Source organism: Panulirus ornatus, chromosome 48 (assembly GCF_036320965.1).
Source record: "Panulirus ornatus isolate Po-2019 chromosome 48, ASM3632096v1, whole genome shotgun sequence".
Classification (NCBI taxonomy): domain Eukaryota; kingdom Metazoa; phylum Arthropoda; class Malacostraca; order Decapoda; family Palinuridae; genus Panulirus; species Panulirus ornatus.
In genome coordinates this window covers 21541760-21564284 of record NC_092271.1, presented here as the reverse complement: position 1 = coordinate 21564284, position 22525 = coordinate 21541760, and the positions used below count along the sequence as shown (strand labels likewise).

The 22525-nt window shown below is 42.2% G+C and overlaps 13 non-coding genes across 13 annotated transcripts; 9 read left to right on the top strand and 4 right to left on the bottom strand.

The window, feature by feature from the left end:
• Positions 1-2542: 2542 nt before the first annotated feature.
• Positions 2543-2615, top strand: TRNAT-AGU (transfer RNA threonine (anticodon AGU)). Its single transcript has one exon. It is a non-coding gene; the product is annotated as a tRNA-Thr (tRNA).
• A 626-nt stretch (positions 2616-3241) lies between these two features.
• TRNAL-CAA (transfer RNA leucine (anticodon CAA)) lies at positions 3242-3357 on the bottom strand. Its single transcript has 2 exons — positions 3320-3357; positions 3242-3286 (listed from the first exon to the last, which is right to left on the bottom strand). It is a non-coding gene; the product is annotated as a tRNA-Leu (tRNA).
• Positions 3358-7044: 3687 nt separating this feature from the next.
• TRNAT-UGU (transfer RNA threonine (anticodon UGU)) lies at positions 7045-7117 on the bottom strand. The gene has a single exon. It is a non-coding gene; the product is annotated as a tRNA-Thr (tRNA).
• A 1630-nt stretch (positions 7118-8747) lies between these two features.
• On the top strand, positions 8748-8820 carry TRNAT-AGU (transfer RNA threonine (anticodon AGU)). Its single transcript has one exon. It is a non-coding gene; the product is annotated as a tRNA-Thr (tRNA).
• Positions 8821-12135: 3315 nt separating this feature from the next.
• TRNAL-CAA (transfer RNA leucine (anticodon CAA)) lies at positions 12136-12251 on the bottom strand. The gene is made up of 2 exons: positions 12214-12251; positions 12136-12180 (listed from the first exon to the last, which is right to left on the bottom strand). It is a non-coding gene; the product is annotated as a tRNA-Leu (tRNA).
• Positions 12252-16167: 3916 nt separating this feature from the next.
• Positions 16168-16240, top strand: TRNAT-AGU (transfer RNA threonine (anticodon AGU)). The gene has a single exon. It is a non-coding gene; the product is annotated as a tRNA-Thr (tRNA).
• A 2142-nt stretch (positions 16241-18382) lies between these two features.
• TRNAI-AAU (transfer RNA isoleucine (anticodon AAU)) lies at positions 18383-18456 on the top strand. The gene has a single exon. It is a non-coding gene; the product is annotated as a tRNA-Ile (tRNA).
• A 127-nt stretch (positions 18457-18583) lies between these two features.
• Positions 18584-18657, top strand: TRNAI-AAU (transfer RNA isoleucine (anticodon AAU)). The gene has a single exon. It is a non-coding gene; the product is annotated as a tRNA-Ile (tRNA).
• A 127-nt stretch (positions 18658-18784) lies between these two features.
• Positions 18785-18858, top strand: TRNAI-AAU (transfer RNA isoleucine (anticodon AAU)). Its single transcript has one exon. It is a non-coding gene; the product is annotated as a tRNA-Ile (tRNA).
• A 125-nt stretch (positions 18859-18983) lies between these two features.
• Positions 18984-19057, top strand: TRNAI-AAU (transfer RNA isoleucine (anticodon AAU)). Its single transcript has one exon. It is a non-coding gene; the product is annotated as a tRNA-Ile (tRNA).
• A 196-nt stretch (positions 19058-19253) lies between these two features.
• On the bottom strand, positions 19254-19327 carry TRNAI-AAU (transfer RNA isoleucine (anticodon AAU)). Its single transcript has one exon. It is a non-coding gene; the product is annotated as a tRNA-Ile (tRNA).
• A 1073-nt stretch (positions 19328-20400) lies between these two features.
• On the top strand, positions 20401-20516 carry TRNAL-CAA (transfer RNA leucine (anticodon CAA)). Its single transcript has 2 exons — positions 20401-20438; positions 20472-20516. It is a non-coding gene; the product is annotated as a tRNA-Leu (tRNA).
• A 707-nt stretch (positions 20517-21223) lies between these two features.
• On the top strand, positions 21224-21296 carry TRNAT-AGU (transfer RNA threonine (anticodon AGU)). The gene has a single exon. It is a non-coding gene; the product is annotated as a tRNA-Thr (tRNA).
• The last annotated feature ends 1229 nt before the right edge of the window (positions 21297-22525 follow it).

The window sequence follows — 22525 nt, the reverse complement described above, 5'->3', positions numbered from 1 at the left end:
AAGATCACTCCTACCTAGAGGAGAATATCACTACCGCTTTAGATACTTCCTCCTATCAACACAAGGACAACACAGTACTAACCTCGCTAGCTCCCTCATGAGACTGACTGAACAAACCACCTAGTAAGTGACCAAGGCGATAGTCTGCTGGAACCAAGTCTAATTGATACAGATCATTGTCCTCACAGGACGACCCTGGGTCAATCGGAGTCACCAATTGGTCCATATAGGTTGACAATTAGGCGATAAATGCTAAACGATCTAAAACTAATTCATTTGCTCATTTATGATATACAGACATGATTTGACTACTTGACAACGGTTTTAGCGTATAGAATAAATCATGGAATGCATGTTAAAATCATTACTTAGCGTAATATTAATGGAAAATTCCTACGACTGGACTGCCCTGCCCTCTAGTGGGTAGGCAGGAAATCTATCACTAGGGCGTTGCCATGGACTTACTCTATCTACATAAAGTAATATATGGGTTCACACTCGTATAGATTATCATTAAGCGCACATCTAATATGAACCTAATTAATTTAATATGGGCATCGTATATCCAAGGCAGTCTGTATTTCATTGGGGGTTATACTGGATGGGAGGACGCTGGTTCCTTTACGATCTATCTGGTTATCAGATTTGTCTTACAGGTTTGTTTAAAATTTTGTTAATTTCCGTTACCTGGAGTTGATATCTTTTGAAAATATTCCTTAGTTAATCCCTGGAACATGACTACGAATTTTGCACCACAAATAGTAATTGGGATTTCATGTCCATTATGTGTGTGTTTGAAGGCTGTTGATGCGGTTTGAGAGGGTGTGGCGAGAAGCACTTGACAAGGTGCAGCATTATAAATAGAGGACATGTGAAGCCGAAAGTTACTGTGATAGTTCCTCTCTGGAGAATTTGCTGTTTGTACGACCCAGAATTAGCTGGATAACATATTGGTTGGCCGTTGGCAACTTGGATTTTTTTTTTTTTCAAAATTTCTACCTCTCCTAGCACCGTGGTCAGTATGCTCAAGTAGCTTGAGCGGGGTTACGGGAGCTCATGGTAACTTTGCTAGCTTAGAGGAATACATGGTCGTCTTGCTAACCTAGGCGAGCTGGCTTGCGGATGATTCGCGGATAATCGTACTGCTTTTGGATGTCACTAGGGCAAGGGGAGAGCATGTCTGTAAATGTACTATCGTATCACTAAGTTAAAGGATATGATATATATATACTCTGAAAGTTGGGGCCTGTGGACTGGCGCTTTAGATTTCGCATTAAAGATACGTACGCTTTATTTGTATGCTAGCAGTGTATGATAATTCTAAGAGGACATGTCCTGCATTTTGTATATAATTGCAGTGTATGATGATTGTAAGAAAACTTGTTCGGCATTTGGCTTTGCCAACTTTGTATACTATTAGTGCTTAGCCCTTAAATTGAGATAATGTTGGAAATCATGTTGACAGTGAATGTGTCATTAAGATGATTTTGGCATACGATGAAGATATATCATGGTGTAATACAATCTGATCCACGCGAAAGTGCTCCTCTCCAAGGAAGTTTTGAAAGTGATTGTATGACATTTTTTGATGTCAGGATGGCAACATAGCCTTTTCTGGTATTTTATTATTCATTTGATGTACTCTCCTTCAGCGTTACTGTTTTTGTGTGTTTAATATGCTTGAAATTTGCTTCCCATGTCTCTGATTTAGATAAACTCACAAGCGTTGGAGAAGTGAACAGGATTCTGACGCTGGGTGGTTGAAACATTGGCTAGAGTTGATCCAACTCTCCTTAAGCACGGTAACTAATGCTTACGGTAGAAGAATGTATGTTTCTTCGAATGAACATTTTCGGTGCAAATTCAGTTTTATCAATTGCTGGTGTCGTAACAAACTCCCGTAGAACGGAAGGGCCGGTAACGTGGCTATATATATACACACACCAATACCATTCTTGATCCAAGGGTGAGTGAAGTCTGGATTACATTCATCGAAAAAAGTACAAGTTTCGGCTACCAAAATTGTCCAAGCCAAGTATATATATATATATATATATATATATATATATATATATATATATATATATATATATATATAAATAGGTGTGCTAACAATATGGTGTCACGTGAATATGGTGACAAAATATGGAAGGCTTAAAATAAGACTCGCACACCGAGAGATTTTAGACTCGTTAGACAACGGCCTCATGTCAGGCTTAGGGCTGGCAGATATGTATCAGCGACGAGTTACAACGCAGGTCCCTCTACTAGCTGAAGCCATGTGCTGCCTGCATGATTGCAAGAAGGGAAAGCACTCAATCAGCCCCTTTTGTGTGATAATACCAGTTCGGTTTGCAAGGGAGGTGCTGTAGCCACAGGTGCTTGCCACAGTTTTCACCATACGGCCTGTATTGACTCTTGCACTTTCTCATATGTTCTGCCGTATCAGGGAGCTTTTCATCCCTGTAACCACTATAAAGATAGTCGCTGTGGACTGATACATATAATTTTCACAAAGTATTAATGTGCTGAGAATCTTTACGCCTTCATAGCTCAGTGGCTAGAGCGCTGGTCTAGTAAACCAGAGGCCGGGAGTTCGATCCTCCCTGAAGGCACGGAGCCGTTGAATCCTTTTCCAGACTTTATATAGTGGGTCATTTGTCTGACCTTTATATTAGAAAATAGACTGCATATTCAACGGATGATCAATATCCTACTCACAATTGATAGCTGTAATGAAGACAAATTTCGAAGATATATTGTCCATTGAATTGTACATGAAGACCTGAAATATTGCTAGGTGTTTTTACACAAATTCTCTCTCTCTTAGATTGTGCATATGCGTGTGTTTTATACATGTGTGTATAGGAAGGGATGTTTATTGAATTCTGAAACCCCACATCAGTCGCTCTTCTCATTCATAGGTACTCTTTAATTTCCTGTTGGTATTCCTTGTCATTTCATTGTGTAAAGGTTGTTCTACCTGACCCCACGACTCTCCTGCTCTGGTGATATTTCACCACGACCACATTAAGAATATTTCCCTCGTTTAGTTACCTGTCACGGTTGCTGACACTGGAGTCCACATGCTTTTTAAGAAACCCGTCCATGGTCTGTGTTTATGAACTTGTGCTCTTGTTTTTTTTACTTTTATTTGTTTGCGTATTCTTAGAGAGAGAGAGAGAGAGCTAGAGGGGAGAGGAGAGAGAGAGAGAGAGAGGAATGATAAAGAAAAAGGGTTTGTCAGGAGTGGGATTCGAACCCACGCCCTCAGAGAGGACCAGAATGCCCATGGCCCTTCTATCAGAAGGGAAGTTACCTTGAGTCTGGCGCCTTAGACCACTCGGCCATCCTGACGCTGTATCTAATAGTTGCTATTACTGAAGTCATACAAGTCTAAGCTCTGAATATTGAGAACCATATATACTAACTGCTGTGACTAGAGGAGCTGTATTGGTATTGATGGCTGGCCCTGTTCAGGGTTATTATCGGTCACACTGACCATCTATCAGTCAATTATTGCTTGCCTGCGTGGATAAAATTCTTCAATTCCTTTTCATTGTCCACTGTCTGACCCAGATTATCCAGTGTGTGTTCCATACTGGTCATTGAGGTAGAATTATGCCAGCCACGCTGTGTTTTATTGGTGCCGTTCTGTTTCCCCACCCGACTGTGAACGCAGAGTCCCAGCTGCTTTACTTGCAACGAAGGGTGCATCCATGTCATATAAGAGGAACTGGTCAGCTGTCCATGTGATGGTTTTATGGGAGCGTGGATTTTCTTGATGGCCAAAGTCATTCGTGATAGTCATCGCAGGTTTATCTGACGTTGGTATGCAGGGCCTCCGAGAGGAATTTTATCAGGGGGTACAAAATTTCTTTCGGGTCCCCATTCTTTCTCCAATAGTCATCCTACCTTCTACACCCCTATCTCACTGGCCGTGTTGGTATGCTTTCCATGAACTCGGGTACCTCACGCACACCTCACATGTCCCTAAAACGGCTGGCAAAAGTCGAAGGTGTGCGTGTCCTACCTGCAGATACCAACGCAGGTTGCTCCTAAATACGCGACAGCATTGGCAATAAAACAAGTTTCCGTTCAGTTCCACAGGAGCAATCTCTGATGACGCTGGCTGGTCTGTGGCCTCTACGAAGTCATGATCAGATAGAAAGTCCATATTCCAAGGGCCTAGATATTAGTGCTTGTTTATTAGCAGCTTGACTGACATAAAGCTGCATCTATGCATTTGTCATCTTGCGAGTGGAATGTGACTTCGTTTGGCTTAATTTTTGCACGTAGAATGTTTGCGATTGCTTAAAGCTCAGTAGGATATTAGAACTGAACCAAAACATAAAATTTTCGACATTGATTATGCCTGGGTGGCGAAATGAAGAGAGACCCTGAGCTCCCTCATATCCTTATGAAATTCGTGGGTTGGGAGGATATCGCCAGGTGTTCATTATCAGTATAAGGTGACAACGAGACAAAGCCTTACAAGAATGGCCGCCAAAGACAAAAGACAACCGCTTGACATTTCACAACCTTGACGCTGCCCTGCAGTTATTTCAGACTGCTCACTCATACCTCCACCTGCTCCAACATCTGCATCACTTCCATAATAAGAAACTCATAACAATTGGATAGCCATTCATCCACACTATATAAAGTCAAAGCTTCCCTAAATGCTTTCCTGTTCAAGATATATATCCTAGGACCCCGTTCTTGAAATTTCAGGACCCCATTTCCAATATCTCCTTCAGCTTTGACCTGCAGCTTCAAAGCTGCACTGCTACTAGTGGCTAGGAAATGATGGACTCCTTTGGAGTGAGAAGTTCTTTGACACAACTGCTCTCGATGATCCAGCCTCGCCAAAAGTGACTTTTCTTTTTGGCGGTGTAACACTAAGGCGAACCCAGCTCAGACATATTCCTCTCTCACGTAAGATTCACACAGAGTTACTGGTTCACTGGTAAGAAGTATCTAATATGTATCTCTCTCTCTCACAAGCAAATTCATTGGAGTTAGACACTCTTGTGTGAAGATGGTAGGTCCAGTGAGGCGTAATCCAACTATCAAGTTGGGCGGGAAAGAACGTGTCTGATCGACTTGTTGACCTGTTGGTGGCCCGAGAGCGCTACCGACACACGTCCTACCCCATCGCGGGTTGGATGTCTATAATATGATTTTATACGTGTATTTAAAGACTGGGAATTGATCACTCGGGATGAGAGCCTCTCTCTCTTCTGTAGTCTCAATCTCTCTTCCCCGTTGTAATGTCTCACTCGCACCTTCCCTGTTGTTGAATCTTGATCCCTCTTCTTTGTTATAGTCTCTCAATCTCTCTCCCTAGTTATAGTCTCTCAGTCTGTCTTTCCCGTTGTAGAGTCTCTGAATCCCTCTTCCCCATTGGAGCACCATTTTCTTTGTTCTGTTGTTGTCTCTCAGTACCTCTTCCTGCTGTTGAGTGTCCAGATTTCTCCTTCCTGGTTTAGAGTCATAATATCTCTTCCCTGTTGTTACTACTTCACTTAACTCGTTTCCGTAATATACATCTGTTATGATGGAAGTGCAGTCAGTATACAGTAGAGCCTCGTATATTTTTTCCAATTTCTCCTCTGCTTCTTTTCACGTCGATATTTTGAAGTTGATCATTTTCTGGACGTCACCTGCATGAAGGAAATTCGAATTTGCGGTCCGGTCATGTCTCCTAATGCCCCCGTTTCATCCACCGTGAGTCAAGTCTTACGTCCTCGGATTGTGCACCACCCCAGTTACTGCTTAGCTCCTTTATTTTGGGTATGATTTTTATTGGCCTACGTTGGATTCTCTCCAGCTGGGATGTATGCTGTCTCAAGTGGGTTGGCCAAACTGTCGCCAACATACATACTTATGTTTGTGTTTATTAGTAGACGTGCTTCTTGTTGTTAAGGTGTTGCAGGGGTTGCTGTCAGTTAGGGAGGCATCCTGACCATAGCTTCAGTTTGTCTTAAGAATTTATATTTATATTTATATATATATATTTATTTTTATGTTAGCGTCCTCATGCAAGAGGTTACACCGCGTGTGAAAAGTGACCTTTATCGGGGCTGTATATTATCACTGGGAGTAGCCTCGTTACAGAACTTTTCATTCCAAAGGAATATGAACTTGCCAGAAACTGGAATTAGCGTAGCCTTAGTTAGGCGTCAAGAGCCTTTGGAAATAGGTCTTGGGTAACACCAGGACAATCTTTGACCCAAATTATGAATAAAATGAATTAAAGATATTTGTGTGTGTGTGTAGCACTGCCTACTTGAGGCTAAACAAAGAGCAAGAGGTATTCTTTGATGAAGGTGTATCATCGTCATTGAACGGAAAGAAGTCCAGCGTTGAAACTACAGGAGCTCCATAAAGATTAGGTTCTGCGTTTGTATGAATATATATATATATATATATATATATATATATATATATATATATATATATATATATATATATATGTGTGTGTGTGTGTATTTGGACGTATTTATTAAAATATTTGATAATCATATATGGTCGTAAATTGAGTAAAGGGTATTTTAGTAACCACTTGTGATGATTAATTGGAATGTTATGCAGATGTGATGTGGTACTTTGTTCACAGGCAAGATACAGTAGATTAAACATTCTGTTGGATCTGTCATCACCTCATTCCCGATTGCATGGGTATGAGAGAGAGAGAGAGAGAGAGAGAGAGAGAGAGAGAGAGAGAGAGAGGGGGGGGGGATAAGGTACATACACCTTTTGTCAGGAATATTCCCAAACCTAGGGTCCCCAGCCCGCAACCGAACTTAAAACATCATTTCCCTGCTCCTGGTTGTAGCGCTACCGTAGAGCCCTGCAGGGGGGGAAAATAAAATGATGGGAGGTGGAAAAATAAGGTCACTTTTAGGTCATGTCTCATTATCAGGGAATAGCCGAGCTAATAAGGTAATAGAGTGAAGGAGGCAAGAATTAACCTGTCGAGTCTATGTGCAGGTGTGTGTTGTTCGGGATGGAGGTTAGGGGGAGTATAATAACCAGAGTAGCCCCCAGGGAGGATTGAACTCCCGACCCCTGGTTTACAAGACCAGTGCTCTAGCCACTGAGCTATGGAGGCTTCTTCTCAGAAAAGCGAATAATGTGAAGACACGTGTTATCAGTCGCCCAAAATCATGAAAATCTGCCTATGTTTATCAATACACGGTATAGCATATGCGGGGCTCGAACCGCCGCCCTCAAAAGAAGAACAAAGTGCTCGAGGGGTCTCATTAGGGAGGGACGTCTCCAATATGGCGTCTTGAACACATTCTCTCCTAAACGCTGGAGAAAAAAAAAAAAAAATCAGAATTTTTAAAAGAATAACCAGTTATGCTCGTAATTCTCGAAGATGTTATTATATGCCAAAAATCTCAACGTCTTTCATTATAGTTAGAGAGTAAGGAGTGTTCTCAGTTGCACAAACGAGAACTTCCAGTAATGTGCGATTGGTGTTTGAGTAGCATTTCATGGCATCTGAACTTCACTCGGAAGTTACTTTTGACTATGTGCTTTAAGATCTAATATGTTTACGTTGATTCCTCTTGACTCCATCTTTAGCTATGATGTGTGTGTATCGTAGGGAGTTTCCGGATTTGCATCATCTCGACCCGTGTTATGTGTATATATATATGTGTGTGTGTGTGTGTGTGTGTGTGTGTGTGTATACCCGCAGAATATCAACACACATGTGACTGTATATATATGCAGGAACACCACTAGGAGAAGGAAACACGAGAACTTGAGCACTTTCATGTATTACCACATCTTCAGTCTGTAACTCGTCCTTTGAAGGTGTAATACACAAAAGCGCTTAGGAATCTCATGTTACCCTTTGGCATGATGTTTCTGCATATATAACAGAACTGGGAATCACACAATAGTCCACTCAGAACACAATCACTGGCTGCCTATCAGTTGCAAACAATTCCCTCACGTTGAAACAATGGTCCGCTCTTAACGTACTCGGCACTCAGATCTGTGCAGCCGCACCATAGCTTTTCATCTCATACCACTCCACGACTAACGACCAACTCGGAGGTAGAAATAAAAAGCTTACCCTTCTTCCGTGCTTCATTTACCTCTTCTCACAGAGGTTCGGGGTGGGTGTTGTGGAATGGGGTTGGGGTCCATGGGTAGGGATCGTGGGAAGACTGTGCCGTGCTGCGGCATTATGTCTGGGGTGGGCTTTGTATGATGGGGTATGTGCTCGATGGAGGAAAGTGTAGGCGGTAGGGGTGTCGGGAAGGACCGTGTAAAGGGTGGGGGGTCCATGTGATATCCGGCCACTAAAGCACCCAAAGTGATCGAAGCTCCGAAGCCCAGATTGATCGAAGCTTGGCAGATAGGTGTCAAGGTTGGCGGCTAAAGAAGCCATTGCATATGAATGGTAGCAAGGTTTGAAATTATATGAACGAGGCGATGGTAAACTGTCGAATTAATTATAAAGAGGAATGTTACCCTGCGTAGGTATTGATGAAATTTGTTATTTAGCCGAAGCAGAAGTATTGGTTAGCGAGTGTTGTGGGGCGTGGTCAAGCAGCACTGTTGCCAGCAGGCAAGCGTGAGATGTGGCTAGGCGTCCACCTCACGTTACTGTACCGTCACGTTTGTCAGGACGTTACCATTGTCATTTATGATTGAAAATTTCGCCTTTCTTGCCTTTTAAAGTAATGCAGTTTTTCCAAATTGTCGAAGTTGTGCTTTCATGAGCCTTCATAGCTCAGTGGCTAGAGCGCTGGTCTAGTAAACCAGAGGCCGGGAGTTCGATCCTCCCTGAAGGCACGGTCGGTTCTTTTCATGTCGAATTGACACCCCCCCCCCCCACCCATGTCCCTGTAGTGACCCATGGCTACTACGAAATACTAATTAGTGTAGCGTTGTTGAAAAATGACAACTGTTGGCAATACTGATCACGAAAGGTGTAGCGGGATTGACTTTTAGCAACTCTGATCTCCGAGTGTAGCGTAGCGCGCGTGCATTCAGGCATTAATCATGACACTTCTGAGACACCACCTAAAATTCGGAAAATTTCATGGAAAGTAAGGTTGACTTTATGAAATGAGAATTACCTGTAACACCTGAAGAAGTTATAGATTTTTTCGGTTTCTTAAAATGACGTTGACGGCTCTGTTGATCTTGGCAACAGATAAGCACATAGCACATGTAACACATGTAACCAACTAACCGGTAAAATGTGCATTGAAGTCAACCATTTTCTCCCTTTTCATCTAGTGTGTGTGAAAGATCTTACAATGTTATAATTGCAAATGTATACCAGTGTAACTGATCAGGGAAGTTTGTAAGTTGGCAGTAACTTCCGTGTACAAAGTTATGAGGGACTGTGTACTAAGTTGGCTAGAACAACCATGCGCTAAGTTGGCAGAAGCACCCATGGCAAGGTCAGCAATGAACTGTGTTTGCGGGATCAGCTATATAGTACTAAGTTAGGAGGGTGAGGCATGCCCCAAGTTGACAGGTTAAGCCATGCACTAAGTTAGCAGGGACAGACATGGACTAGGTTGATGGCAGGAACAGCCTTTGTACTAAGCTGGGTCAACCATGTACCAAGTTATAACGCAAGGTCATCCATATACTAGGTTAGCAGGGTCAGCCATGTACTAGATCCTAACCCTGATTACCTGTGTGTTATTGATATATTAAGGTATCCTTTACTTTAGTATAACATCGAAAACCCGGACTCCCATTTGTTAATTCATCTTGGAAATATCTATTCATCATACCATAAGACCCAACATTCCCGGATGGAGCTTCCACACCCCAAGGCACTTAACGCTATATACCCCTCAAGAAGCGCACGTCTCCACACTTTTTGATCTACATTCCCGCCTCTTGTTGATTTCAGGTTTCTGGGTGCCGTCGGACCCCGACAGGAGGATGTGTTGGAATGGTTCGAGGTGGGTTAACGCACTGTATATACTTTATTGGTATTTGGAACACGTTTTGCTTCATATTTTGAAGAACACTTTAACACTGGCGTTGTTAACAGATGCTGTCCGATGATAGTGTGGTGGAGGGATGATGAGTGTGGTTTAGAGGATGAGTGCATTTGGTGTAGGAAATATGAATGTATGATGGACAAAGGAGGAGCGTGTGGTGGAGAGGGGGAGGCCTAAGCTGCACTTGCTGGCTTCTATTTTGGGCAGGAGGAGGTCATGAGGGAGAAGAAACCTGGCAATGAATGTGTCGAAGTGCAGCCAGCTGGCATCTACCCAGCTGGTGCCTTCACAGGCCACGTGAATGCCACTGGTTGATGAGGGGCCGCGCGCGCACACACACACACACACAGTTGTCTGGAACCTGAGTGTCGTTTGTTTTGCCTTGCTCGCCTTGTTTATAGTGGTGCTGACCATAACAGGTGTTTGTGTGGGGGTTTACATCATAAACTCGCACACCAGTGACTTGTGTGGTGTCCGGATGTCCTACATGTATATAAATTTCTAGCGGCTCGTACTGTCATGGAATCACCAAAATTTTAACACGATTCTAGCCCAGAGAGAGAGAGAGAGAGAGAGAGAGAGAGAGAGAGAGAGAGAGAGAGAGAGAGAGAGAGAGAGAGAGAGAGAGAGCGGAGCCCAGTTTCCAGTAAGCCAGTCCACTCAGGCTTGAAATTACGTGGCTGGTGCACTCGACCGTTCACTAGTGAGTTCACGGCCCACGTCTCCCGAGAGAAATACGCCCTCGTTATCCTCACTGCTACGGACGCCGTCTTCAACACGCCGTAAAGAGAAGGACGTTGAAAGCGTTTAGCAGGGCGGGACCAGCCTTAGTTATTGGTGGCCAAGGCTTTTGACGTGGCTCGTCATGATCACTCCGACACATCCACGAGGTCGTACCATCATGCGTGCTTGCATGCCTGAGGCTTGTGAACCGTCATGCTCATGGTGATGGTAGTGTTATCACTCCTTATTGATCTGAGGGAAATTTCCCAAATATCTTTTATTATTTCTTTTTATATGGCGACATGAGCTGGAGACAGAATAGAACGTAGTGGTAGATTGAGCCAGTCATGTCTGTCTACCTGTGTTGTCTAATTTACTGGACCGTTTTTCTTCGGAGGGTTAACAAAAGTATGCACTGTCCTCTTTAGGTTACTCTTCCCATAATGTATTGTTTGAACAGGCCATCCACCAGTACCTCCTGGAATTTAAAGTTAGTCTTTCATTTAGGAGGCCCATTGGTCCTCTTCCTCTGTCTTACGGTTTCCTCTTTTGCTGTGGTGTATCCCTCTGGAGAGACCAGGTGACGTCTTATCTGGAGTAAGTTTCGTCTCCACAACTCCAGCAGTATCAGGCATGTTTATCGTAACTCGATCTCCGAATTTCATCGCTTCACTAAGGAGTCCATGTGCGTTTGAGTTCGTTACTTTCACTCTGCCACCACTCAGCATTTCTCAACCTCCCCGGCAATGCTGAAGCTGTTCCCTCCTCCCTCTCATGTCAAGGTCTGTGGCTTCTGATCAGTGACCCTATCGAGTTCTGTTAAGTTTCTCAGCCAACGATAGTACCCTCCAGGTTAGACGACTCTGTATCGAACGTAACCATAACTGGTCGTCCCGTGAATTCAAACAATTATTCACCTTTATCGCAGAAACTGCGTCCAGTATTTCCTTAGCCTCTAGTGTTCAGAATATATATATATATATATATATATATATATATATATATATATATATATATATATATATATATATATATATATATTATATTTTTTTTTTCATACTATTCGCCATTTCCCGCGTTAGCGAGGTAGCGTTAAGAACAGAGGACTGGGCCTCTGAGGGATGTATCAGTGTATGTGTGCCTATGTACAAGTGATTTATTTCTTTTTTTTGGACTTGCCATATGCAGTATGTGTGCAGCAGGGATTCGAATAGTTATGTTTCGGGAGGTACAGACTGGACTGCACTTACGGTGCTCCGTGTTTGCTTCGTATAAATCATCATACAGATGGTTTCCTTCGAGTCATTAGATATATGTTTCCGCTATATAATTCAACACGCACTTCATACTAATGGTCAAAATGTTGACCACATGATTAGCAAGGGAGTCTTCGATACCAAGTTTTCGTAAAAGTTTCTGTCAGGAGTGGGATTCGAACCCACGCCCTCAGAGAGGACCAGAATGCCCATGGCCCTTCTATTGGAAGGGAAGTTCCCTTGAGTCTGGCGCCTTAGACCACTCGGCCATCCTGACGTGTTGGTGATAATGTGCGAACAGTGAGAGTAAATGCCCTTATTTTCGTGTACAGTCAGGTCGTATTTTAATGGGATTCTGTTTTCCCAATGAATGTTGACATTCGTAATGATGATCCGGACGTAGTGTCAACAATAGACCACTCGGCCATCCTGACGTGTTGGTGATAAGGTGCGAACAGTGAGAGTAAATGCCCTTATTTTCGTGTACAGTCAGGTCGTATTTTAATGGGATTCTGTTTTCCCAATGAATGTTGACATTCGTAATGTTGATCCGGACGTAGTGTCATCAATAGCGAACCAAAGACAGAACAACGGATGTATCGCTGTTATCGAACCGAATGCTGGTAATGGGTTGTTATAAGGTCTTGTTCGTAACACTAAAAGGTAAAAGATGGAGGATTCTTAACTTCTTGTTTTGTGTTTTTTCTCCTCCTTTATGCTAATGGCATATTATAAATGACTTTTTTTTTTTAACATCACTTGTGTTGCGAGGGTGGTCTTTCTGTCCCGCCATCCCAGGCGGGAAAAGTAAAGTAGTTCAAATCAGTTTCACTGAAAAATCGTCGGAGATCCTGGCTCTCCTAGGCGACTATTGTGTTCAGTTACGAGGAGGGAGGGGGTTAGCGTGGGAGATACGACAGGCCCTCGTCGTGTGAGGCAGGGTGAAAGTCTTCCTATGTAGGAAGATTAAACGCTGAGATCCAAACCTGACATAGGCATCTGTTTCAGTGGGAGCCCATTCTGTGCTAATACTGGCACAGGTCGTGTGTGTGTTCTTTAACAGTGTATAAGCGCATGTCGATGGGTGTGTGTGTGTGTGTGTGTGTGTGTGTGTGTGTGGGGGGGGGGGGGGGAGGTCGGAAATATGAGGAGCTAAATTTGCCTCGGAAAAGTATGGTAGAGGTATTGATTATCGAGGAGTGGAAAATGGGGTCGTGATGGCTGCAAGAGAAAACGGCCCCATGTTCTTAGAGAGAGAGAGAGAGAGAGAGAGAGAGAGAGAGAGAGAGAGAGAGAGAGAGAGAGAGAGAGAGAGAGAGAGAGAGATTATCAGTTTGTTATGACCTGTGCCTTTGCGATGAACGCAGAGTACAGGATTCCATGAGTGGGGGAACGAAACTTCGTTATTCGAATCACAGTCTTTGGTAAAATGTGTATATGTTCGCTGTCGGTGTATTTCATCAGGATAAACACACTACAGTAGGCTGAAGTCTTACGACCGATGATAGTCAATGTTCCCTACATGCAATCACTATTGTGCCTCGTAGCTCAGCTGGTAGAGCGCCAGTTGGATTGGTTACTTACTGGAAGTCGCTGGTTCGAATCCAGCCGGGGCTATAATATTTTTATTCATATATATATATATATATATATATATATATATATATATATATATATATATATATATAACTGTATGCACGCACTTAGAGCGGCGCCGCCGCCCGTGTGCGCACAGACTGGTGACCAACAGACGTCTGTGTGTGTGTGTTCTTGTCCCGGATGATGACGCTCACGAGTTCTACATGTATTGATGAACGTCGCTCTCGTTCCATAATGAAGGTTAACTTTGAGGGCTTGACGTTTGATAGTAAATTGACAAGGGGGTTCCCCCCATATATGGAAACTCCTTACAAGTCGCTAAGTATTTTGAAGGTAGTAGTGTTTCACTACTCCCGGAGAGATTATGGGGGAATCCCATGATGAAGTTTTATGAATCATTATGTTGATTTGAACTGGTTGGTCGGTCGGTTTGTTGGGTTTAACGTCCGGCGACTTACGAGCAAGGTTGTTCGGCCTGCCGAAGCTTGGCTGTGGTTGTCAGATGAAAGACCTTTCCGCCCACTGGTGATATCTTGAAGATGGTTAACGTCCATAATGATGGTGTTAGATTATGCACAGGGACATTGAGATCCTCTCGAGTTGAAAGTCTGTGTGTAGATTCTGGAGACTTCTTTAATAAATGAAAGTCGCAAGGAACTATGCATAAAGTATCACTTTTGGCTTTAACGTAAACCATCTAACCCTACTATGAGCTGGTGCTCCCGAGCTGCAAAAATTCCCTAGAACATATACTAACTGAATGCCAAATATATAGGAGTCTCAGCGTCTAATATGAATTACGGTATGTGATGATAATGGAAATAAAAGTACTGGAGAAATTATTTGGTATCAATGCAAATATAGTATTGGGTATTTTGAATGAAAGTAGATATTCAATTTTGTATACGTAGTTTTAACTTTTAAGATATGTTTCTTGCTAAAAAGCGCTGAATAACCAATTAGGTTCTAGCGCCGTACGAAGGCCACAAAATTGGTAGAATTACCCGAAAATCAAGGCTAACCTCACGCGATGAAGTATTACCACACTTCTTGACCTCTAGTCCAGCCCGTAGTGAAATCACTTATGGCTAGGTTTTGTCATCGGAGGAAAATCTCGTCGAAGAACTTTTCACTCCAAAGGAGACCATCCTTTCCCTGCTACTGAGTGCAGCGCAGCCTTAAATCTAGAGAAGGGCTCCTGAGGTTACACTTATGATAAAAAGAGAATTGAGCTGCATATAGGCAAGTTACAGAGGTGGATTGAAGGCTTCTTGTATTCAGTACATAGGCTCACATTACAGGGAGAATCACACACACACACACACACACACACACACACACACACATTTATATAGAGAGAATAGCAATAAAATAAGCAGACCATAAGGTCTGAGTCAACACAGAGGTTTATAGACCTACCGGTACAGCAGCACATAATGCAAGTTGCACAAGCATTATGGATGTCAGTAGATTAATCATCGAGGTCCAGAGACTCGAAGAAACTCAATGCGACCGTCTACGTCTTATCTTAACGTCTTATCTTCTCATCTTGGCTCTCCATGGTCAGTCAGACGCCTTTAACATCTTGGGAGAAAAAGAAATGGATTGTAATTAATCATACCCCACCTGGTCTGGAATAATAAGGTACAGCTAATGTACAAATGATTGGTATAACACGGAGAAAATATTTAGTGTGCCAGTACCCACGTAATCAGCATCCCTAGTTTGCTCTTGAAACTATGACAGTGGTTTAGAAGAGAACGTTAGGTGGTACTTTACGATACTAGTGTGTAATATTGCATGAGTTTTAAGTGGAGATGCTAAGCACTGCGAGCGCTTATAAAGGTAATTCCATAGGACTGTTTGGATGGTTGACAGAATACATAAAAAAGTAACAATGCCATTAGTAACTTAGCAGACGAGGCAGAAAATTTCTCACTTTTCTTTGATTCTTTTGAAAATTACATTAAAGCTAGTAGCCTGGTAATTCTGGTCGACGAAGCGGAGAAAGTATTGAGAGGTGATCATTACATGCGCTGTGTTTGAGACTTCTAGTCGTAAGGTGGATAGCTGGTGGCGACATGCAGGCAAACACCAGGGTAGCAGACTGAAAGAACGCAACACAGAAGACGAATGATTGCGACTTTGCACTTGGATGGAAGTAGAAACCCAAATGGTTATCTTTCCCGCTCGTTCGCCTTTACGGAAGGATTGGCATAACAGATGCCATCAAATCTCGGCTTGGCGGTCGTGGCAACTGTTAATGCTGATAAGATACATTAGATGACATCCAGATGAAGGTCGAATTTTTAATGTGAATAACGCGTTCTTGTAGATTCTAAATAACAGCAGAGAACAAACCTTTGAAAATTGACGAGAGGATTGCTCAGAAAAGTATTGTGACAGATGGCATCGTGTCCACACGCAAACTTTGCAAGATTGCAACGGTTTTTGCAACATTTTTTCTTATACTTTTCTTAACAGGTGTCTTGCAGTTTCTCACTGCCCTAGAAATTGCTCCTCTAAAATTTATTTTTGAAACATTCATGTAACAAAAATTAAAAATTTCTTACGACCTTCTTGAATGGAAACCTGCCTCCATAGCTCAGTGGCTAGAGCGCTGGTCTAGTAAACCAGAGGCCGGGAGTTCGATCCTCCCTGGAGGCACGGTGTAGACGCCATCATTTTTGCATCAGTAATACAAAAATCTAATTACTTACATGGCAATATCGTGCGTTGGTGTGAGAAGAATTTTCAGCTGTTAACCACGGTCACCATTACCTTTTAAAATGTTTGAGACGCTTCGTAATTTTGCGTAGCAGAGCTGCTTTTTTTATTATATGCCAAAGTATTACCAGCATTTCAGACTGTTCAGAAACTTATATCCTCTGTGATTACACCTCGACGCAAATTCAGTGATGTGAGAGGGGAAGACGGTGCTCAGAGTTCATACTTGTCAAACTTTCATCTCAAGTGTTTATTACCGTTTTATCAAATTTTTATGTGCAAAAAATTGTAAATGTGATGCACACGCCATATGACCGTTGTCGATTGCGATGTTTACTTTTTTTTAGGATGTTTTTCGTAGACATTCCTCGGAAAACATTTAAGACTTTTTTTTTGGCATGATGCTTAAGTCTACCATATCAGCATTTTCTCTATATCTTCTACCACAAAGTATGGATATTTGTTAAGAGATCCTTGCCAATATGTAAACTGCTAGTGTTTAATCTTACGAGGTTACTGAAAGACTAAGGATTGGATTGGATTATTGAATTTAGGCTTATAAGCCAAGCTCTGGAGCATCTAAGGCTATTCAGCGCTCTCACTACAGATTAGAATATTCATTGAAATTCATTTTGATTAAATATATATGCATATTTCTTATAATCCACGGGGAAATGAAACACGATAAGTTCCCGAGTGCAGTTTCGCGTAATGAACACATCATTAGGGTAGGTACAAGAAAGATATATCAGTTGATATACAAGGAAGTGACGTAGCTAGGAAGGCATTTGGTAAACAATTCATTCACTTGTTTACCAAATGGCATCTTGTTACGTCTCTTCCTTGACTTATATCTATTTCTTGTATCTCCCCTGATGATGCGAACATTACACGAAAGTGCACTTCGGAACTTATCGTGTTTCATTTCCATTTCCCCGTGAATTAGAAGGAATTTACTTGATCACTCGCTAAATTGTGATCTTTTCCAATATATATGCATGATAGATGAATTTATAGAAATCGTTAAGATTTACAACAAAGATTGCTTTGATAATTCCATTAACCTGTCAGTGTGACAGTCGTCGCCGAGCAATTCATTTATGGACTTGCCATGTAATGAATTTACTCTCCGCTCTCGAGTAGAAAGAAAAAAATCCACGAAAGAATAAGGAATAAAGTCTGTAGTCAGAAGAATGGGAATTGTAGTAGGGTTGTTAGAAGAGGTGACATTCAATCTCTTGCTAGCTAATAGACCATATTTTCTTCGCGATTAATAGTTTCATGCTGAGTTATTATGAAAATGGGGGTAACACGCAGTAAAAGTAACAACCCGGGGGTTGTGATCGAGGTTACTTAAGAGATCGCGGCATTGATAATGTTATACCTCGAGCGGCAAGGAGTGGTTACCGTGTTGCACTGCTGTTAGCAAATGATCGACATTGTCACGTAATACGTTTGTGAAATCTAAGCAGTTCATAGTACATTTATGTGAATGTGTCATATATATATATATATATATATATATATATATATATATATATATATATATATATATATATATATATATATACTATTCGCCATTTCCCGCATTAGCGAGGTAGCGTTGAGAACAGAGGACTGGGCCTTTGAGGGAATATCCTCACCTGGTCCCCTTCTCTGTTCCCTCTTTTGGAAAATTAAAAAAAAAGCGAGAGGGGAGGATTTCCAGCCACCCGCTCCCTCCCCTTTTAGTCGCCTTCTACGACATGCAAGGAATACGTGGGAAGTATTCTTTCTCCCCTATCCCCAGGGATACAATATATATATATATATATATATATATATATATATATATATATATATATATATATATATATATATATATATATATATTATTCCTGCAAGTCCACGGGGAAATGAAAGTCGTTAAGTTCCCAAGTGCACTTTCGTGTAATAATGGCATCATTAGGGGAAATACAAGAAAGAAATATAACAGTCTTGATATACAACGGAGAGACATTGCTAGGACGGCAATTGGTAAACAGTACCTACGATTGTTGAACTCTTATCGCAGTTTAAGAAAAAGTTTACTATATCTTCCATGGCCTGTTAGCTCAGTTGGTTAGAGCGCCGTGCTAATAACGCGGATGTCGAGGGTTCGATCCCCTTACGGGCCAAGGTTGTACTTTTACCGAATCTCCTTTGCGCTGCGTTTAACGTTGCTACCCGGCATTTGGTAAACATTACCTACGTTTGTTAAACTCTTATCGTAGTATAGGAGTAGGTTTACTCACATTCTTACATGGCCTGTTAGCTCAGTTGGTTAGAGCGCCGTGCTAATAACGCGGATGTCGAGGGTTCGATCCCCTTACGGGCCAAGGTTGTACTTTTACCGAATTTCCTTTGCGCTGCTTTTAACGTTGCTACCCGGCATTTGGTAAACATTATCTACGATTGTTAAACTCTTATCGTACTGTAGGAATAGGTTTACTCACGTTCTCACATGGCCTGTTAGCTCAGTTGGTTAGAGCGCCGTGCTAATAACGCGGATGTCGAGGGTTCGATCCCCTTACGGGCCAAGGTTGTACTTTTACCGAATCTCGTCCGCGCTGCGTTTAATGTTGCAACCCGGCATGTGGTAAACAATATCTACTAATGTTGAACTTATCGTACTGTAAGAATAGGTTTATACACGTTCTCACATGGCCTGTTAGCTCAGTTGGTTAGAGCGCCGTGCTAATAACGCGGATGTCGAGGGTTCGATCCCCTTACGGGCCAAGGTTGCACTTTTATCGAATCTCCTTTGCGCTGCGTTTAGTGTTGTAGTCCACCAAAATCAAAGAATGTAGCGGAGTCCTTAATATAGTAGCAGGTATACAGCCAACCTTTTGAATGTGTTTCAGCACACTCGCTGATTTTTGGTGGGCTGCAACACTACTCGCAGCACAAAGAAGGTTCAATAAAAGTACAACCTTGGCCCGTAAGGGGATCGAACCCTCGACATCCGCGTTATTAGCACGGCGCTCTAACCAACTGAGCTAACAGGCCATATAGCACAACTGCCCATCTAGGTTTACCATAGGGGAAGAGTTCAACACCCCAAGGGGGCCCCATCTAAAACTCTGCCATCCGACAGACATTGAAATCTTCGTAATCTGGATTGTAATAACTGATTTGTATTGTAAGGGAAGGATATAATTTATACTCGTGAGACACCTTACTTCTCGAGGAGTTTCTCTGCTGTGTGTGTTGTTCACATTCAGTGTCATAGCCCCAGTTTATTGCATTTAACAATACCTCATACATTTTTTCACGCCAGTTTCTTGCTTAACATGTAATTACTTTTATGTACCGTACGGGGAGTAACGCAACACTCGTGTGGCTACCCCATTTCGTGAACCTTCTCTACTGTCAAATTCATGTTTAGGAATCTTTATGTAGCTTGCATGTACTCTCACCCCATTTGGTCTGTTCCATTCAACCACTACTTTTCTACTGTAAAAGTACTTCATTGCATTTTTTTTTTTTATCATGTTCATTAATTTCATGTTATGTCTTATGGTTTTTGTATCCCAAAATCTTCGGAAGAACTTAACTGTTTACATCATCGAGCTACTAGTCGTATGGCTTAAAGATTGAGGTCAGGTCACCCCTTACTCCTCTCTCCTCCAAGTTAGGCAACTTCAACGCCTATAGCCCTTCCCTGTAACTCTGCTCTAATTCTGGTATCATCTGTGTTGTCTTCCCCTTGTAGTTTCTTTTTCCTTATACTGCAATCGGCAAATTTTGAGGGGCGTACTCTTTTTTCGGCTTTATTAAGATGCTTCCAGCTTGCTGACTCTTTCTTTATCCATACACCTGAATGCCATTCTGATATTTGGCAGCAGAGCGTCAGTTAGTCCAACACTGTGCTTTTAGACTTCTTGTACAATGAATCGTGAAACTGTATCGACACAAAATGGTACTGCACATTAGTTTGTTGATCTACACTGACGATAGGTTATAGGAGTCCGGCCAAATTACATCTGTCGTCATTGGTCCATGCTTAATGTAATGCTTTTGGTTTCAGTGATGAGTTATAACTGAAAGATTTTTTGCTTGCTTGTCACGCTTTCTCTATCGTCAGGATGGCCGAGTGGTCTAAGGCGCCAGACTCAAGGTAACTTCCCTTCAGGTAGAAGGGCTGTGGGCATTCTGGTCCTCTCTGAGGGCGTGGGTTCGAATCCCACTCCTGACAGGATTTTTTTTTCTCTCTTTCGTTCCACTAGATTCTCAGTGGGAGTTTGTCTTCGGAAAAGTAAGGAGTGAAACGTTCCGTGAAGTTGCAAGAAAACATCCTCATGTAAAGATGATGAAAGGTTTAGGCGAAATGTTTGGACCCCTTCGTGCACGAAAGATACCTTGGAAATGTTAAGTGTGAATCCCATATAATGTCATACTGGCTGAATTATATCTGTAAAGCGTGGAAGTATGTACCTTAAGTGCCTTTGATAATCATTACTTTGACTTCATGCGTGATACTTAGTCACCTGAAGGATACAGTTAGGTAGGTTGTCGATAAAGATCCTAATTAAACTTTACGATGTGGAATTGCCGATTGATTTTGTGATGCTGCTGTTTGCGCAAGAACCGTCGAGACTACTAGGCCAACCTAGCGATATATAGTTACACATGAATTGCTGCTGCATCCTAGGACTCGCTGTAAGTCTGCGAACGGTCGAAATTTCCGGAACTGTTCAATTGTAACAAGTCTCTAAAATGCCCAGATGTTTTAAACTGGCCAGTTCGTCGGTCATGAAGGCAAGGGGAACATGAACTAGGACGCTATTCCGTCATTTTAAAGCAAGATTTTGGTATTGTTCCTAAAAGAAAAGATACTAGGGTTGTATGGAAACGCACCATATTTTAGTTATTTCAAATTATATTTGAGAGGCAGGCGTCCCAGCCTCCATAGCTCAGTGGCTAGAGCGCTGGTCTAGTAAACCAGAGGCCGGGAGTTCGATCCTCCCTGGAGGCACGTGGAGAGGTGCCACATTTTGTGAGTGAAAGATGGTGTTCACTTTTTAGTGCAGTGGACCATTGTATCAGTCATGCGTAATTTAGGGATGAGCGTAACATTAGAAAAACAGCCGCGAGGTGACTGGAAACGTCTTCAATTACTCATTTGTAACACGTTCCTTGAGCGTTGAACGTTCCCATCAGTGTCAACAAATGACGTACAGAGTTGATCTTGTCTCTAACGTACAATTGATTCTAAAAGAGTATATTTATAGATTAATCAGTTTGGAAAGAAATACCATTCTCATATACGGGTTAATTCTAATTGCGTAACTGGTCATTAAGTATGTGAAAACTAGATCCATTGTTTAACTGATATTACCAAAGTACTAGGAGTGCAAAAACTAGACCCACTTGCTGAGCATACCACTAGGGTACAAGGTGAACAACACCTAGATCCTTTTGCTTAACTGATGATACCTGGGTACTAGTTGTACAACACCTTGATCGTTTTCGTTATTTGAACAGAAATGCTAAATCATTTAACAATGGGCGCCAATCGCACACACAAACACTAACATCGTAAAAGAAGTAACAAGAGACTGTTTTACCTAAGTGCACAGGGCTATGTGGGAAGGTATTGTGACGCCATTCTAATGCACGAGATAAACAGTCATCTATTATCCATATGTATGTTATACAGGATGACGCTGCCATGTGAAGGCACTTCCTGGGGAAACCTGAAACCACAGGACGTGGCCAGTTAGTCCACCCGTGTGGCCATTATGCACTGGGCATCGGTTGAGGTGAATTTTTTTTCTTTTTTTTTTAGCAACGTAGTCTAGCAATTAATTCTCCGAATCACCCATAGTCCCTGAAACGACTCCTATCAAGAGCAGAGACCCATCCAGTACGATATGTTTTCTAACGACATAATTGGCCCTTAATGAGCAAAGCCTTCGTTACTCGGGTCGTCCTTAGGTGCACAACGTCAACATTACCATGACAAGTCATGTTTTCCGATGGATTTCGAAAGGATCGATACGACTAGCGAAGTCTCGGTAGTTTTGGCAAGCGTGGATGAGATAATTCCCGATTATTATGGCAGACCTACTTTAATTATTTCATCGAATTATGAAGTGTCACTAGCAATCGATGTATTTCAATACGCACACACACACACACACACACACACACACACACACACACACACACACGGACAGGGTGTCCAAAAAAAATGTACTAGTG